Source organism: Hyperolius riggenbachi, chromosome 4 (genome assembly GCF_040937935.1).
Source record: "Hyperolius riggenbachi isolate aHypRig1 chromosome 4, aHypRig1.pri, whole genome shotgun sequence".
NCBI lineage: Eukaryota > Metazoa > Chordata > Amphibia > Anura > Hyperoliidae > Hyperolius > Hyperolius riggenbachi.
The window spans coordinates 458,990,262-459,007,592 of NC_090649.1; the positions used below are offsets into that span (position 1 = coordinate 458,990,262).

The 17,331-nt window shown below is 44.0% G+C and overlaps 1 protein-coding gene across 1 annotated transcript in view; it reads right to left on the minus strand.

The window, feature by feature from the left end:
- The window catches only part of XDH (xanthine dehydrogenase), a 194,070-nt gene that overhangs the window by 171,516 nt on the left and 5,223 nt on the right, over window positions 1-17,331 (minus strand). Inside the window, exons 2-3 of the mRNA XM_068232795.1 lie at window positions 8,267-8,388; window positions 2,639-2,845 (exon numbers count right to left, since the gene is read on the minus strand). The gene's annotated coding sequence lies outside the window, so the exon portion shown is untranslated. The remainder of the gene's footprint in view (window positions 1-2,638; window positions 2,846-8,266; window positions 8,389-17,331) is intronic.

Sequence of the window (17,331 nt, forward strand, 5' to 3'; positions counted from 1 at the left end):
ACTCACCTAAAGGGAACCTTAAAGTAAACCTCCAGACTAAAAATCTACTCAGCAGAACTGAAAAGGCTTGGTGTTTCTTTAACAGTTTCACAGCATCAGAACTTTGTTTTTCTTACCAAAGCATCATTTTTATCTGCATTTTTAGCTAAGCTCCACCCATCAAAGAAAACTGCCCGGGATTTTTTTCCCTGATGCTGTGCAAAGCATGATGGGATTTCCTATGTTGTTATTCACGTTGCCTAGCAACTGGGAGGGGTGATCAACACACAGGACAGTTGGAACTGTGTCTCATGCTCCCCCTGTCACCTACTTTCAACCAAAAAGATGGCTGCCCTCATGAAATCAAACATTTGCCTGTTCTTTTAAAACAGGGTGGGTAAGAGATTATATTACCTATCTATTTTAATTAACATACCTAATGTAACTTAATGACAGTATGTTTGTTTAGGCTGAAGTTCCTCTTTAACTGAGAGAGATATGGATGTTTCCTTATGAAACAATACCAGTTGCCTGGCAAGCCTGCTGATCTTTGGCTGCAGTAGTGTATGAATCACACACCTGAAACCAGCATGCAGTTAATCCAGTCTGACTTCAGTCAGAGCACCTGATCTGCATGCTTGTTGAGGGGCTGTGGCTAAAAGTATTAAAAACACAGCCTAAGCAGGAGAATCAAGCAACTGGTATTTTAAAAAAGGAAAAAGACACATCCGAGATGAAAAACTAAACTATAACAAGTAACTTGTCTATATATCTTATCTAAAGTTTAGACAGCAAATCTAGCTGCAAACAGCTTTAATAGAAAATTATTATTTCTTCCTGTGATACAATGACAGCAGCCATGTTGTTTGTAAACATTACACAGAGGCAGGCTTATCTGTATCTTGAGCACTAAGCCTGTGAAAAAAAACGAATCCCCCCTCCTCCCTCCTCCCCCTGAAATCAATGGCTAGTAACACCTCCTCCTCCTCCTGCCCAGACTGAGCTCCCATGAGCCCTTGCTACTGCCAAGGCTCTCTGAAAACCTGTGGGCGTGGTTTATTTAGTTTATAGGGAATTAGAGTATTAAAACAAAAACATAAAAGTATTTGACTTGAGGAATGCCTTATAAACAATAGGAAAGGAACACAATCATGCAATGAGTAAAAGTTCACCTCGGATCCACTTTAAGTTCCCTTTAAAACAAATTACAGCTATAAAACACTTTTCTAAGCAGATACCTGGGCGTTTTACTGTGAGAGGTAAAGATAAAAAGATCAATAGTTCATGTATTTTCACTCTGGGACTCCTGACACTGCAATTGAACAGAGACTATGAAACATTAGATCTGCTTTGTAAATGTTTATACATAAAATAAAATCTTGACATATCTAAAAGAGTCATTTTTAGGAGTAGAAGGACAGATCCATTTGTTTATCTCATTAGTTTATTTTCTTCTCTGGTTCACGTTAAACATTTACAAAGTAGATTGAATGTTTTGTTGACTCTGCTCAGTTGCAGTCTATTAAGTGTCCCTAAATGGAAAAAAAAAGCATGCACTATATTGACTCTTTTATCTCTCCCTCTGCTCTCAGAAATATGTAGAAAAATGTATTCTGCCAGGAAAACGTTTATGACTGTAATTTGCTTATCAGTGATGATTACTATATTGCTGACAAGGTACCGACAAGACAGAAGCTGCCACTTCCATACTTTAAATATTAACTCTTTCAGGCAGCAAAGTAAGTCTTTGTGTCTCGGCCGGCAGTGGAGGAAAAAACTATCGAGGCACCAGCCGCTGAGGTGTAATCCGGGGAGGGAGGCTGACATCGCTCCTCCCTCACTCTCCATCAAGTGCCCCCTCCCGAGTCCCCTTGCAGAGAACGCGCAGCGGGCGTTTAGTTTACTGGTTTGTGCGCTCCGGTGGCTGGCTTCATTTTATTTCCTGTTTTCCATGACGCGAAACAGGAAATAGAAAGAAGCAGCCGGCTGGAGCGCACAGACAGGTAAACTAAACGCCCGCTGCGTATTCTCTGCAAGGGGACTCGGGAGGGGGCACTTGATGGAGAGGGAGGGAGGAGTGATGTCGGCCTCCCTCCCTGCATTACACTTTGGCGGCTGGTGCCTCGATCTTCTCTCTTTCTCACCGACACCCTTCAGTCCACCCCCACAGAGTAGCACCCGCCTTCCTCCTCTCCCCCCAGAGTGGTACCCTTCTCCCACCCAAAGTGGCACCCTACCACACACCCATGTTGGCACCTTCCTCTCCCCACAGAGTGGCACCCTCCTTCCTCCTCTCCCCCCAGAGTGGCACCCTTCTCCCACCCAAAGTGGCACCCTACCACCCACCCATGTTGGCACCCTCCTTCCTCCTCTTCCTCCACAATGGCACCCTCCTACCCACCCACTCCTACCCACCCAGAGTGGCATGCGCGGTAGTGTGCGGCTTGCCGAAAGAGACCTTTCAGGAATCCCCCCCTTGAAAATCCTAGGTTTGTCCCTGAAAACAGGCTGGTTACTAATATGTTTAGTACTGTACATAAACATGTTTATCTCATCATGTCACATGTCGTCCTCGGGTACACTTTAAAGGAAATTATTTACATTGACTGCAGATTTGACACGCCTTCTGGGAAAAGCACACAAATAAACAGGTATTTACCTGGAATCGCAGGCACAGACTTCAGAGGTGCTGCCAGACGTGTCATTCAACAGAAGCTCATTTTGGAGATGTTCAAACTTTTATCCAGTACTGGATTTGGCAGAAAACTTGTGAGAACGGTATTATGCTGGAACAAGACTGCACAGGATGGCTGCTTCCTCTGAAATAATGTGAACCTTGGCTTTCAAGAAAAATAAGAACAAATTCCTGCAGGAGAAATACATACACGGTCAAGATTTTCAAAAACATTTTAACTGTAGTGACATATACAGTAGTAGAATACAGTGAATTATTATGGTAGTTTTTGTGGTTTCTCCATCAGAAACATTTCCTATATCTATATTTCTGTGTATTGGTATGTAGCACCGCCCTCCCAGTGATGTTTAGCTTAGGCTGTTTATCCACGTGGATTTCACCTCCCAGAGCATTCTGGGAGACCAGGCATTATTCAGAGGGCCCAACCGTCCCGATCTCGTCGGGATAGTCACGATTTGGGGGGGCTCTCCCGCTATCATGGTATGAGCCCTCCAAGTCCCGGGCGGCAGGGGGCAGCAAGTTAAAAAAAATGATTGAGGCGCCAGCCGCGCCTAAGTGGGATGCGGCCATAGCATTACTACCTCCCTCCCTCTTTCCCTTGAGATCTGCCCCTGTGTCCCCCGTTAGCGAGTGCGTGAATGGGAAAGGATTGAGATCAATGAATGGAAACAACGCTCCCATTCATTGATTCCTGGGCTAATGGACGGCTGCACGGGAGCGCGCAGGTGTACGCCATTCGGCCGCAGGACCGCGCAGCAGCCTTTTGGACGCAGCAGCTACGTCCAAAAGGCTGCTGCGCGGTCCTGCGGCCGAATGGCGTACACCTGCGCGCTCCCGTGCAGCCGTCCATTAGCCCAGGAATCAATGAATGGGAGCGTTGTTTCCATTCATTGATCTCAGTCCTTTCCCATTCATTGATCCCTGTCCGCATTAGGAAGACCGACGGCTATGAGAAGGCGCAATCTTTCTGAGCAAATAAATAAATAAAAATTCACATCCTCCCTACACTTCCTGTAAGTTAGAGCCCCTGCTTACAGGATGGAAAAAATAAATGACTGACCATCTTGTGGCCAAATAGTAAAACTACATCTACATACATTTTTTTTTTAATAAACACAAAAAATTACAGTTTACCTTCCACACTAAAAAAATACCCAAATAAAATTTTGAACTAAAAAAAAAAAATAAAAAAACTACAATGAAAAAAAAAGCAAAACAAATAGTTACTTAAGGGTCTGAACTTTTTTTTAATGTCAAGAGGGTATATTATTAATATTATAAGCTTGTAAATAGTGATGGATGCAAAACTGAAAAAATGCACCTTATTTCCAAATAAAATATTGGCGCCATACATTGTGATAGGAACATAATTTAAATGGTGTAATAACTGGGACAAATAAAATACGTAGGTTTTAATTATGGTAGTATGTATTATTTTAAAGCTATAATGGCCGAAAACTAAGAAATAATGAATTTCATTTTTTTTAATATTCCTGTTTAAAAAGCATTTAGAAAAAAATAATTCTTAGCAAAATGTACCACCCAAAGAAAGCCTAATTGGTGGTGAAAAAACAAGCTATAGATCAATTTATTTTGATAAGCAGCAGGGCCTGTTTAAGCAACAATGGGGCCCTCCCATAAACCTGGGGGCCCCCCTCCAACAGATACCCCGGAGCAAAAATTGGCATTAAGGGACCTTTTTTGCAGCTGGTATAGTCAGGGTTTGAAGCCCCAATCGGTCGGAGCTCCACATTCTGGCTACCCCAGCCTGCATGGGGCACAAGGGGTTAAAAAGTTTCAGGAGGGGGGACCCCACATAATTTAAAAAAAAAAAAATTCCCACACTCTAAACATAAAAAAAAGGGAAAATAGGAAAATAATGCTAGGGATCTTCATACAGCCATATTGCAGCTGTATAGCGATCCCTGGCCAAAGCGCTGTGGCTGCGTATAGACCCCCTGGAAACCCTGTCAGGAAAGCTCTTTCTTTTGATACATGTAAAATTACACTACCGTTAGGTACTAAAAGTGACATTTACCGCATTTAAAAGTAAAATACTTTTTTCCTTCGAAATTTTAAAATCGATTTTCGCAAAAACTATAAGGCCTTTTTGAAAAATTGTTTTTCCTCTTATTCCCAATGATCTCCTTAACATATCCTGCAAATTTAGGGTTTCTAGAATGTAAGATGGATTTGCTATTAACCATTAAAGTCGGCTGGTTTTTAAATGCGTATTTTTTTTCCTTTGAAACTTTAAAATCGATTTTCTCAGGAACTATAAGGTCGATTTGAAAAAAAAAAAATTTCCTCTTGTAGCCACTGGGGGCCCCTACAAGCTCTGGGGCCCTGGGGCAGCTGCCTCCTTTGCCTCTATGGTAGCGCCAGCCCTGATAAGCAGTGATAAAGTTATTGGCGAATGAATGACAGGTGAAAATTGCTCGGATGCATAAGGTAAAAAACAACTGAAGGCTGAAGTGGTTAAAGTATACCTGAGATGAATCAAATAAAAAGATATATATATATATAACTGAAGCTTCCTCCAGCCTCCATCAGGCTGGTCAGCCCCTCGCCATCTTCCCATGCTGCTTGGATCTTCCGCTAAGCGGGACAGTAATTCTGCCGGTCGAGTCATAGTCTTTCCTATAACTGCTTAAAGATGTCCCCACCTGTGATACATTTCAGAATGTAAATCAGGATGAAGAAAGAGTTTACAATTGGCAAACACTGACTAAATAATTTATAAACGAATATAGTAAAAAAAATAAACAATTTTATTCATTACGTTATTTTCTGTACAGGTTCTCTTTAACTCCTTCCCGATGGGCGTCAGGAAGGTGGCAGCCCCAGGGCCGCCTAACACCAAAAGGCGTCAAGTCCTACGGCGGGGTTTTGCAGGAGATTGCGCGCTCCAATGCGTTCTGCTGCGTCATCAGTCCACCAGCGGGGGGCGTCTATTTACATTGTACAGTGATGTGATCTGCGGCAGCGCTGTACTGGGGACAGCCGTGTCACTCAGCTGTCCCCTGGAGAGGCTCAGAGAGCGATCGGCTTTCATAGGCTGATACCTATGAGAGCTGAGCGCTGTGATTGGCTGGCGGGGGGAATCAGGGATAAGAAAATAATAGTAAAATACACAAATTTATTTAAAAAAGGGTGGGAATAAAGCCTGTGGTCCTTAAATGGTTAATAGGACACTGTAGTGAGAGGGATATAGAAGCTGTCATATTTAATATTTATTTTCTTTTAAAGAATACAAGTTGCCTGGCTACCTTGCTGATCTCTCTGGCTGCAGTAGTGTCTGAATCAAACACCTGAAACAAAGTGTGTGACTTATATGGGCAGACTTTAATCGGAGCACCTGCTGTTCACTCTTGTTCTGGGTAACTGTCTGAAAGTAATAAGATACACCGGACCAACAGAACAGCCAGGAAAATGGCACCCTTGCAAAGAAAAAGGCAGCCGTCACATCCCTCTGACTACAATGTCCCTTTGAAGTGAACTTGTTTTCTGCAGTTTATAGCGCAAAACTCAAGCCTAAGTTTTAAGGTGCCTATACAAGTAGTGATGTATGGGCAGGCTGACTAGAGACAGATGAAAGGATAGAGATCTGCTGGTTGCCCATACACCACAGACCGATACCCAATAGATTTCAGCATGCAATCTATCAGGAATCAGCCTCGCACCGCCTGGCCGCCCCAACAAATGATGTAACACCCCCCATGCAGTGTATATCTCACCTGTCCAACTGCACCTACTCCTGCACTGTCTCACCCGAGCACCACCGCCACACGGCGCCACCGCTTGGTGAGTGCGCGATGTCACACACGCTCCTGTGCCACATGGGGAGGCTGCAGGAGACCGGGAGTCATGGCAGCAGGACAGGTGAAATTTTACAGCACATGGGCACTGGGGGAGACAGTTACACTTTAGTGGTGGCAGGGCAGGTGGTGTCGAAATTATCAATCGGACAGGACAAAAGATCTCGGCTGAATGAGGGCGGGGCAGATCGAAAGCCCATAGTGCTGCACTGCGTCCAACAATGCAATGCTGCAATTCGATCTATTTTCAATATACTGTATTCCCTACTTTAATCTAGGTTTAGTTTTGATCAAAATTCTCTTTGATCGCTGAATGAGCCGCCACCGCTGCTACAATTATAGTACAATGCTACACAACTATCAGTTCTCCACACTAATAAAATATGTCCGTCCTTCCTGATCATCACTCAGTTGATAATTAATTTGATATCCACCTCCTGAAGGTTTTATTTGTCCGTCAGTCCTAATTTAGTACTAACTTTTGTTCAGTTTGGTACTTATCACATTGAATGTTTGATCCACTGTACAAGGGAGTATGGTAAAGCGTTAATTATCACCCGGAAGTTATTATGGTGTACTGATGATATTTTTTTATTTCTAAAAGCATGATGTTGAGAAAATCATCTCATTGTATCCTTCATTTCTTTTACTAAAGTGTCTAAAGTGTGAGATGGAAAAGATTGAGGCCAGCAGCCTGATAAAGTTCCTGCATTGGAAGGGTAATCATGCCTGACCAAAAAATCCTCTTCATCATGTTCCAACTGCATCATCATCTGTCTTGAAAGATGATGCCGTGTTTGTTTCTGGAAAGGGGTTAGCAAACGTGGAACCCAGTAGACACCTCAGATGTGCAGTTTGTCATGAATGATTTTCCACACACGGCCATAACTGAGGCCAGTTTCATTCATGATGATTTGGGTGGTTGTTTGTCTGTCTTCCAGGATTAAACACTCCACTTTCTTCACTAAGGCCGCATTGTCCATCAGCGATGGTCTTCCTGGTCTTGGCTCCTCTGTCAGGGACATGTGACCACTTTGGAAATTCCCTTTCATCCTCACAATAGTGTCATAAGAGTGTCAATAGTGTCATAAGATGAGCAAAAGTTTCCATAAACTGCCATTATCTCGTCATGAATTTGCTGGAGACTATTATCCAACAAATGCAGGAACTTTATCACGCTGCAAGCCTCAATCTTTTCCATCTTATACTTTAGTCACTTCTGGCACAGCTTCTAAACGAAATGAAGTGATTTTCTCAACATCATAAACTTAGGGACCAATAATGACACTCTGACAAAATGTCATCAATATACCATAATAAATTCTGAGTGATAATTAAAACGTTACCATACCCCCTCATGTAACAACATGCAGTGTGTGGGCAGAAAACATCCTATGTCTAATCTGACAGGTTATTTTGGCAGCTGCAGATCAGGAGAACTCCAGTGGCCTGTAAATAACAGAATACTGGACTGTTTGTTCTACGCTCAGAGTTGACCCACTGAACTAACAAAAGGTTAATGTACACCAGAAGTCATCACAAAATGTACCACACGAGATGGTAATAGATAGCGATTGGGTGTTACTGATTTTGGCTTAAGAGCGAAGAGTAGAGTTTACAGCATGGATGAGAGCTGTCATTCAGTAACTCCTTCTGTGAAATAACTGTATTACAGGAAATCACAAATTAAAATCACTACATTTAAAGTGATATTCCGAAATCCGAGCTTGACTACAAAATAAATCAATTATAGAGAGAAAATCCACATGCTCACCTCCGCTTGACTCTTTTCGCTGTGACATCAGAGAAGATCCAATATGGATGCCACGTTGAACATGGTAGATGCTACCATGGGGTGATGAGGGCACTGCATACTGGTGCCAGCACTGGAGGCACCTGCAAATTCAAGAAGAGAAGACATTTATCAAGATGGAGTGGACAATTTAGGGTGCTCTTTCTCTTCGTCCTCAATTGTGAAAAGATGAAGACATTTATCAAGATGGAGTGGACAATTTAGGGTGCTCTTTCCCTTCATCCTCAACTGTGAAAAGATAAGTTCAAGCTTGTGGGGGAGTCTTGTGAAAATGTCCCACATCCTGGTCACCAAAGGAGAGTAAAAACCGATGAAGAGGTCAACATGGTCCTGGACATACATGGTTATGGCTGGCTAGAGAAATTAAATATACAGAAAATAGCAGAGTGGTGTCATTTAAAGAGACACTGAAGCGAAAAAATATATATGATATAATGAATTGGTTGTGTACTATGAATAATTACTAGAAGATTATCAGCAAAGAAAATATTCTCATATTTTTATTTTCAGGTATATAGTGTTTTTTCTAACATTGCATCATTCTGTAATATGTGCAAATTACACAACACTCAGCATTCAAAATGATTCTTTCAGAGCAGTCTGTGAACTAATGACCTCTCCTCTGCCAGAGGAAAAGTAAATAGTTAACTAACAGTTGAGATAATAAAAGTCAGAAAACAGCCCTCTCCACCGACTTTGAAAGTCGTAAAGATAATGGCTTTTTTGTATAGAGATAACAACTGGAGTTTCTTAACTCTTCCTGTACTGGAAACAATTAGACTGATGTATCTGATCTTAATGTTTTATTTCTTAGCTGTACTACACATACAAATCATAATATCATAGTTTTTTTTTTCGCTTCAGTGTCTCTTTAACACAAGAAAAGTTTGGTTGACATTGTGGACAAAGTTGACATGATGGCGCTACAAATCTTGACAACTAATCAGAAGAGACAGTGGCTGGTTTGTAGCCACATGTACCCCCAAGTATTAGGCAGTCAGATGTGTCTCCTATGCATGTGAAGTGTTGAATGGAGGGGTGACGTTACTCAACTGGCCATGCTCCAGCGAAACAATCCGCGTTCTTCCAGAGTCCACATCTTTATGGCTCCAGTGGTGTGTCTCATCATGTAACATGCCAGTATATGCTGGCGGGTCATGAGACGTGCTGCAGGCATCATGGAGATGAACAAGGCACATCGCAATGCTGGAGCACGGACAGGTCAGTTATCTCTCTGCAGATTCGACTCACCACTCAGTAGTTCAGAAAGCTGGTGGCGTGGCGGGACCTCTTATCAACAGACAGTCCTCTACCAATTCTCCCGTGTTAGGACTGGGCACCCCTCGGCTACGAGCTCCATAGCACCTGCCTACATTACTGGTTGGTTCACTAATAATCGGCCTCTGTTACTCTTGAGAGAATTTCATCATAAATTACCACTACAGGGTGCCTCTCGATCTCTCCCCATGCATGTAAGTCCAAGCTGTGCCATCCGTGACTCCAAATCATGAGCAATAGGTGCAATGGCACCAGTTTGTTTCAGATCCAGAAGACAGATCCTCTCTCAAGCATGTGTGTCAGTAAATTTATGGTGGAGTCACTGGTGGCATTAAAAAAAAGTGGATGCAGAGGCTGGGACTGAACCAGGGTCACTGTACTGTAAATAGAGGTAATCATTAAACTGTTCTCTTCCCCTGCTTACACTTATCTGACACTGCGGTTGTCCCTTCCCCTGCTTACATCCCTTTGACACTGTGGCTGTCCCTTCCCCTGCTTACACCTCTCCGAGACTGTGGCTATCCTCCCCTCCCCTGCTTACACCTCTCTGACACTGCGGCTGTCCCCTCCCCTGCTTACACCTCTCTGACACTGCGGCTGTCCCCTCCCTGCATACACCTCTCTGGCACTGCGGCTGTCCCCTCCCCTGCTTACACTTCTCTGATACTGCAGTTGTCCCACCCCTGCTTACACCTCTCTGACACTATGGCTTTCCCCTCCCGTTTATACACCTCTGACATTGCGGCTATCTCCTTCCCTGCTTACACCTCTATGACACTGCGGATGTCCCCTCCCCTGCTTACACCTCTCTGATACTGCGGCTGTCACCTCCCCTGCCTACACCTCTCTGGCACTGCGGCTGTCACCTCCCCTGCATACACCTCTATGACACTGCGGCTGTCCCCTCCCCTGCTTACACCTCTCTGACACTGTGGCTGTCCCCTCTCCTGCTTACACCTCTCTGAAACTGGGGTTGTCCCCTCTCCTGCTTACACCTCTCTGATACTGCGGCTGTCCCCTTCCCTGCTTACACCTTACACTGTGGTTGTTCCCTCTCCTGCTTACACCTCTCTGACACTGCAGTTGCCCCTTCCCCTGCTTACACCTCTCTGACACTGCAGCTATCCCCTTCCCTGCTTACACCACTCTGACACTGCGGCTGTCACCTCCCCTGCTTACACCTCTCTGACACAGCAGCTATCCCCTCCTCTGCTTACACCTCTTTGACACTGCAGCTGTCCCCTACCCTGCTTACACCTCCCTGACACTGCGGCTGTCCCCTCCCCTGCTTACACCTCTCTGACATGGCAGCTATCCCCTCCTCTGCTTACACCTCTTTGACACTGCAGCTGTCCCCTCCCCTGCTTACACCTCCCTGACACTGCAGCTGTCCCCACCCCTGCTTACACCTCTCTGACACTGCAGCTGTCCCCTCCCATGCTTACACCTCTGACACTGCAGCTATCCCCTCCCCTGCTTACACCTCTCTGACACTGCAGCTGTCCCCTCCCCTGCTTACACCTCTCTGACACTGCAGCTGTCCCCTCCCCTGCTTACACCTCTCTGACACTGCGGCTATACCCTCCCCCACTTACACCTCTCTGACACTGCAGCTATTCCCTCCCCTGCTTACACCTCTCTGACACTGCAGCTGTACTTTGCAGGTTTAGGTGCAACAGTATATATCAATTGTTATATAAACAAATCCCAATATAAACCCGCCAAAAGGGTCCATAGCTTCTTAGCTACACAACTGAGTATGGCAGCGTATGTAGCTCCAAAAGCATATATAAGGGGGGGGGGGGGGAAACAACACATAGCAGATAGCTAAGTAGTGCATCAGTACAGAGATCACCACAAAACTGCCATTTTAAAATAAGTTGTTTTAGGAAACAGAATTTGAGGCACTGTGGTGACATATAGCACAATGCAGTAAATTATGCAGGACATCCATTTTTATGTTAACTTTCCCGGTTTCAGCATCAGAACTATATCAATATATTGCTGTATATTGATAAGTAAGCCACCATCCCAGTGATGCTTAGCCTAGGCTGTTTAGCTTTGCGGAATTCTCCCAGAGTATTTTGGAAGACCAGGTATATTTTGTAGTGGCTTCGTAACTCTCAGTAGACAAACATTCCACAGAGCTGCACCTGACAGGACTAAACACGTCGCCATCTGTGATAAATTCCTCGAGGAGAGGAAAAATTTGACAATGGGCAAACACTGACTAAATCATTTATAAATGAATATTATAAAAAATAAGGAATTTTATTAATTACGTTATTTTCACTACAGGTCCTCTTTAATTTACTGCCTATCCTCACCTAACCCACACACTTCCTACTTGGCAATACGCAGAAGAAAACTGCATGTTCCTGTATGTTCAGGACAGGGGAACGGTCATACATTCTACGCACTGCTGTCAGGTTGCCAGTAGCTGTCCTCCCATTTTACATAAGGTACTTTCTTCCAGGGCGTTTCATAACTTAATCTGTGCATTTCGTTCTACGACCATTTCTGTATCAAAGTGTGAAGATTTCCCCCCGAGATAATGAATGGATGTGTTGTTCTTTATACTCCCCGATTGACACGTCAGTGCGGCTGACAGCCTTGGCATGTGACACACAGCGTTCCAGTACCTCTTCCACATCACATGACCTTGCCCTGGCCAGCCTATGCTGCTACATCCCTGCACAGGGAGACCAATGTTACAAAAGGAAGGATCTGCAGGATTCAGCTCTGACACAATGGTAAATGTTCATACAAAGTTAAAGTGAAACTCCACCTTCCCCGGGGAAATCCCCACAAAATCCCTTCCTTCCACTCTGTAGCCGATATCCAATTCACTTTTTCAGCTAAGTTTTCTCCTAAGTGTTAATTTTCACACCTTATCAATTAAATGCATTTTAAGTCATTTGAGCTTGTTACATTAATTCTTTTCTTTTTTGTTACATAATCTCTTCTTTTCTCATTCGTTTAGTCGAATCCTATTCTTCCTGACCATATGTACTTTTGCAGGCCAGATGTGTCTGTCAATCACTGCATCTTTCAGGTGTTGCAATGTCTATCCATCTTAGTCTAGTGGTCCCTCTTCCCCTTTAGGCTGGTTTTATATATATTTGTTTAGTTAGTGTGGGGATATGAAGCTCCTGCCGCATCCCCACCGCAGCGTAAAAAATTACAAACATATAACCCTGTGGCAGTGTGCGCCGACAGTGAGATATGCATAGTGTCACCTATACCCTAACCCACCCCCCCCCCCTCCCCCCCGAGTGTCGTAGTACTTCACGGCACTGGAATTTCCTTGGATTTACCCTAAATGAAGATCAGGTACAAAATCACATACTTACCTAAGAAGAGGATCCAGAGGCTTCCCATGGCGTCCTCTGGTTCCCTGTCACCAGTTCAAGCACATGTGTGAATCTGCGCAAGTACGACCACTACTGTGCAGGCCGAGCCATGCTCGCATAATTGCAGCACTCGTGTTAGAAGAGGAGATATTTACCGCGCACAAGTCAGCAATTTTCCTCAGTAGTCGGTAATGCTACCGTGCCAACAGGTGGAGGAGCATCTGTTAAAGTTACTCACCCGCCCTCCTGTTGGGAAGGGGTGTGGCTTGAGGGCTGGGGGTTTTGGAAAGTTCTGTGAGGATTTATGTGCTGCACGGCACAACAGTTATTCATGAAAGCGCTGGGGAAAACACTTTACAATTTCCCTATACCTTCCATTGAGGCAAATCGGCCCAAAAATGGTACAGACAGCGCTTTGCTGAGTGGATCAGAATCAAACCGCTCAGCTGTGAACTCTATCATAGGGAATCATTGCACAAGCGCTGTTAAGGCGATTTTTTAAATCAACCGGTGCTTAAAAAAAAAGGTGAAAATGCCCTAGGTGTGAACAAGTTCTAATACAGGAAACCTTTCTAGATACAGATCCCTGTTCAAATTGGAAGTGGCGCTGATAGAAAACAAAATATGAATAGGTAATATAATATTTCATGTTTTTCTGCTTGAAAAAAAAAACAATTTTTAATGCTTATAGGGGGGGGGGGGGGGGGGGGGGAGGGGTTCGATTGGTGTCAGGGGGGGGGGGCTGTCTGTGTGGCTAATATTGTGGTGAAACCCCTCCCACAGTGTGATGTCATGACCATGGTCCTGATAGTTTGCTATCTGCAAACCTCCACTGCAAAGAAAGCAGTATCTCTCTCTGGGCATTGAATTCTGTTCAACTAACATTCCGTACAGATCACCTGACAGGACTTAAGATGTCACCACCAGTGATACATTTCAGAATGTAAATCAGGGAGAGGAAAGATTTTACAATGGGCAAACACTGACTAAATAATCTATAAATGATTATTGTAAAAAATAAGCAAATTTTTTCATTATGTTATTTTCACTACAGTTCCTCTTTAAAGAGAATCTGTATTGTTAAAATCGCACAAAAGTAAACATACCAGTGCGTTAGGGGACATCTCCTATTACCCTCTGTCACAATTTCGCCGCTCCTCGCCGCATTAAAAGTGGTTAAAAACAGTTTTAAAAAGTTTGTTTATAAACAAACAAAATGGCCGCCAAAACAGGAAGTAGGTTGATGTACAGCATGTCCACACATAGAAAATACATTCATACACAAGCAGGCTGTATACACCCTTCCTTTTGAATCTCAAGAGATCATTTGTGTGTTTCTTTCCCCCTGCAGCTATCTTCCACTGAAGTGTCAGGCTGTTTCTTCCTGCAGACAGCTCTGCCTGTATGTAGTTCCTCAGTATGTGAAAGCCCAGCCAGCTCAGAGGAGGATTTATCCAGCTTGTAAAAGATAATAGAGCAGAGAGAAGCTGCACTAATCTAAATAACACACAACAGTGTGCAGAGAGGGGCCTGGAGGGGGGAGATGCATCACAGAACCACAACACTGAAGAACTTGGCAGCCTTCCAGACACAGGCTGACAAGTCTGACAAGAGAGAGATACGTTGATTTATTACAGAGATGGTGATAGTAGAACGTGCTGCAGTAAGCCAGAACACATTAGAATAGCTTTTGGAACTTGTAGGATGATAAAAAAACAGGATGCAATTTTTGTTACGGAGTCTCTTTAAGATCCTCGGTTGGCCTCATACACTCTGTCCTTAGAAAACAACATTCCCTTGGTGTAATCGTTAATTAAGAAGTTCTAATTTTAATCCGTATAACAAATAAATCATCCTTTTCTAAAGCGTCCTGAGCAGGAACGTCACACAGCATTCCTGCTAGTTTACAGATAAAAGTCTTCAGGAAGCAAAACTAAATTCTACTAAAAAGCCAACAGGACCGATTAGAAGTGTGGAAAGTTATACAGTATAATCTCGATATAGTGAACTCCAAGCGACCAGGATTTTTACATCATTAACACATAAAAAAATCACTGGAATCGGCACAGCTTCCTGACTCTCCCACCTCTCTCTTGCATACTATGCAATTCACCAAAGATATTTGGCATTACTGTGCATCTAAGTACCCATTTACCACTAAACCATCATCTTTGGTTAATATAATCTTCAACCCATGGATTCCCAATAACTCCTCTTCTGTAGTTGTCAAGGGTTGGTTGGAAGGTGAGATTTTTCAATTTAGGCATATTATTAATCCAATATCTAAAAAGTTTCTATCTGTCGAGTAACTTTCTCAACGAGTCAAGTTGTCCCTCACTTTACGTTTCAACTTTTATCAAGTCAAACACTATGCTAAATCTTGGGGGATGCAGACTTCACACTTTCACCCACCGTGTTTGAAAATCTGTGTACTAATGGGCCTACGTTTATAAGATTCTCTGTGCTTTCCCAGTTGACACCGTGCCTACCTTACAACAAAGAAAAAATGTGTGCATCAACCAAGTTAAAACATGATAAATCTGGCTTTGCAAATTTGGACTAATCGGCTTATCACGAGACATTGCTCAAGCAAATATGCATTTGCTTTCGCATGTCAAAATATGCAGGGTCTAAAACTAACCCTGCAAAGCGGTTGCCCTGCGGGGATTAGTTCATGCTACATCAGCACTATCCAGGAGCGCCGCAAGGAGGCTTCTCAATGCCCCCATACAACCGGGGGGCCGCAGGGCCCTCTCACCGCTCGGAAACCACACAGCGGCACCCCGGAGGGGGAGGCTGGGGGGTGCAGGCGACCCTCCCAAGTGTGGCCAGCGTTAAGAACAGCCACCCGCACCCACCTACCAGAATTAAAAACAGGCGCTTACCGTAACGTCCATTGCGTTCTGCTTCATGTGCATGACCTGGGTGCGACACATTGGAAAGGAGTGTAGCATGGGCCCCCCAAGCTTGTAGGGCTCAGGGGTAGCTCTCACGCAACACTCCAGAGAAGGGGGAGGACAGGCGCAAACAGTCTTCTCCACAGCTCTCACCTCCTAGAACAAGCCATCCATCCCCCGCCTCCAAAGGATAGAAATGCAAACTGCTTACAACAAAGAAAAAATGTGTGCATCGACCAAGTTAAAACCTGATAAATCTGGCTTAGCAAATTTGGCTTATCACGAGACATTGCTCATGCAAATATGCATTTGCTTTCGCATGCCAAAATATGCAGGGTCTAAAACTAACACCGCAAAGCGGTTGCCCTGCGGGGATTAATTCATGCTACATTAGCAGGAGCGCCGTGAGGAGGCTCCCCAATGCCCCGGTGCCTACCCACAGGTATATGAAGTACTGGTCTCAGGCGCTCTCCATGGACATCACAGCTCCAATGTAGTATAAGATTTGCCATTCTATTGCAAAGTCAACATCATGCACGGTTCATAAAGTAAATCACTCTAAAATTCTTATGCTATGGTATAGAACCCCAGAGAAACTACATAGCTGGTATCCAAAGGTATCCCCAAATTGTTGGTGATGTAATGATGAGGGAATGCATATTTTTGTTGGGATTGTCCCCTAATTAAAGTGTTTTGGAAAACTGTTTCATCGATTATACTGTATATCGGAAATTTTCAAGAGTCAGACCCATATGCATCCACTTAATTTCCTTCTTGGCCTTCCCTTTAAGAATATTCCTCGTCAACGGTGGAAGCTCATGCTTCCTATTTTGTCTGCTGCCAAGAGGTCAATTGTTTAACTGTGGAAGTCCACAAAGGCCCCCAGTAAATCTTTGTTAATAGACTGACAGGATCTGATGATTATTTCCAACATGTCCAATCTGCTCTTGATCGACAATGGGATCAATGAAGAGCAGTTTGGATACAGATAATAATGAGGACAGCCGACATTCTTAATGAAGGGGAATGAGAAGCATTCACCCAGCAAGGGCACAGGGCTGTGCTCATACCGCTGTGCTCATACCTGGCTCTGTTAAGTTCCCCAGAGCTGCTCCATGCTCTGTATACACACTGCTGCTACATTCAAAGTCAACTGTAGCACGAAAAGAAAGGGGGAAGTGCTGTGAGCTGCAGGATACTTGCAGAAATGCTGGTGTCTCAACCAGGGCTGTGGAGTTGGTACAAAAATCATCAGACTCCAACTCCGACTCCTCAGTTTATGAAACCACCGACTCCAGGTATCCAAAATAGCTCTGACTCCGACTCCTCGACTCTTTAGTTTAATACTTACCAGGGCTGTGGATTTGGTAGAAAAATCCTCAGACACCGAGTCCTCAGTTTATGAAACTTCCGACTCCAGGTACCCAAAATTACTTCAACTCCTCGACTCCAACTCCGACTCCACATGTGCCTGTCCCCAGACACTGCATCAGCCCTG